Source organism: Octodon degus, unplaced genomic scaffold, assembly GCF_000260255.1.
Source record: "Octodon degus isolate 3935 unplaced genomic scaffold, OctDeg1.0 scaffold00092, whole genome shotgun sequence".
NCBI lineage: Eukaryota > Metazoa > Chordata > Mammalia > Rodentia > Octodontidae > Octodon > Octodon degus.
The window spans coordinates 5681696-5684153 of record NW_004524668.1 but is presented as its reverse complement, the minus strand read 5'-3'; positions in this window follow the sequence as shown (position 1 = coordinate 5684153).

Here is a 2458-nt window from a genome sequence, read left to right as displayed (position 1 = left end):
ATGAATTGATCTGCAGGGGGAAATTTCAAGGCAACCCTATATTCAGTGTTTAGGCTGTGTCGCAGGTACCACAAGCTGCTAACCTAAAAGAGAAGCCAGAGTAAAAAGCAGGGCCAACAGATGTAAAATATTGGAGATTTGGCCAGAAAAGAAGTGCATATAAAGTTTGGCATATGGAAAATGGCTGAAAAAAATTAGTTGCTTGAAAAAGAATCCAAGTACTTTGTACCAGGACAATATAAATGATGCCTTGTGAGGAGCTCAGGAATTGGTCATACTCTACCATTTGCAAGCCCAAAGGTGTAAAAAGAGTAAGTTCATTTGAAAAATGTGGTTTTTCAAAGAGAACCTGAGGGATCCCTGCTCAAGGGCAGCTATGGCAAGTATCTCCAAAGTTAAGTCATGTGGGTGCTCCGAGGCTGCTGCAGCCATGGTCCAAGGGGTCATGGCTCCTGCTTGAGATAGAGTTACATGGTGTAAGTTTTTAGACATGTGGAAAGGAAGAGTTTTGGGACCATAGAATCTTTCATCCAATTTCTTTCTTTTTTCTTTTTATTTAATGTGTTTAGTATAGGGTCTACATGGTCTCACTATACAGATTGGACTTGTAGTGATCCTCCTGTTTTCAGCCCCCTCAGAGCTAGGATTACAGGTGCATGCCACCACATCCAGTCTCAATCCTCCTCTCAGCATACCCCATGGGTTGGGCCAGCTTGGTATATGGGAGATTGAATCCCAGTCTCTGGACTATCAAGATTTTAGAGGAAAGCCTGGGAGGTCAGATAGTGTGCCTCTGAGAATGGAAGAATAAAGCTGTAAGAGTGACCCTGCACTACATACATTAAAAAAAGAGAGAAAAGAAAAAGAAAAAGCTGTGAGAGTGATACTGAAGATGTATTGAATACCCCAATAAGTTGGAGAAGCAGGAATGTGGAATAACTGCAAAGAAAGCTTTAGGCAGGGAGCAGAACCAGCACGAAAGAGGCCATGTAGGCCACAACCAGCAAGGTCATGGGGGTAAGGCTGCCCAAACCCTATGGAAGTTAAATTATATCTCACAACAACCTGACCTGGAGCTGGATGTGAAACTATAGGATCTAAGAATTACCCTGCTGGGTTTTAGGCTTACTTTGGTCCAATTTCTTTTTATTCCCTCATTTTTCTCTTTCAGAATGGAAATGTTTATCCTATGTCATTGTATTTTGGAAATGTTTAACTTTATTTTTCACAGGGGCTCACTGCTAAGAGCTTAATGTGATGAATCTCAGAAGAAACTTTGGGCTTGAAATTTTTAGTGTTGCTAGAGGTGGTAAAACTTTACTTACTCTTAGAGATGAACTAAATATTTTGCATAATAAAATGGACATTTATTTGGGGAGGGCTAGAGACAGAATATGTGTTTTAAATCTAAAATGTCATCCAAAAGTCTTGTGCTTTTAGAAACTGGGCTTTTGCAGAGTGATTGGATCATGATGGTACTATAACCATCATTAGATTAGTCCACTGAAGTGTTCATAGCTACATGTGCTGCCAGGACCTGGGGCCTGGCCACAAGAGGTGGGTCACTAAGGTGCATCCTGAAATGGGTATTCTTGTCCTGCCTCCTTTCTTCTCTCCCTGCTTGCTAACTGCCACGGCTGCACTGCTTTCCTCCATCATGCATTTCCACTATGTTGATTCTTTTAGAGGCAGCCAACAAGGGACTAGAACCATGAGCCACAATAAACCTGTTCGTCTTTAAACTGCAAGAGTCAGGTAAGTTATTTCAGTGGTAGAAATACAACAGCACAACCCCAGAACAGGACAGTGTTTTCATCGCAGTGAGAGTGAAGCTGAAGATTTAGTTACAACAGACACGCAGGGGTATATACCCACCCTCACTGATATGATTGCTGTCTTCATTAGAAGAGGAGATTAGCTCAGAGACACGTACAGAGGGAAGACCTGTGAAGACAGGAGGAAGATGTTCTAAGCCAGGGAGAAGCACTTCAGGGGACTCTGTGCTCATTAATGTCCTGCTATTGAATCAGATGAGAAGTGCCTGACTTTTCCACTTTCCCTAAATCTGGCTTGAGAGGAGATATGGCTCAGCCAGTGGCTATTGTATCCCTCTCACTCTCACTTCCATTCACTCCCCATGTCTTCCCCCACCAAGAGACCTGGGCAGCTTGCTTCGTGTTCTCTCTGGCTATGTCACGGTGTCCTTCCTGGCTATCCAGCTGCCACTTTCCACTCCAACGTGAGTGTAGCTAAGACTGTCAGTATGGTGCCTGTCCCCTGCTCCTGCCTCTCATTACCTTTATGAAGAAGGGAGAGGGCACCCTGGCATGCATAAAATGGGGGACGGGGGATCTCTGCCCCTTGTTAATATCCCAGCACCCACAGCAAGCCTTCCAGAAGATTCCCTGGTTTTGGTCTTGCCCCCCACTGTCACAGCCCTGCAGCAGTTGTCAGTGGC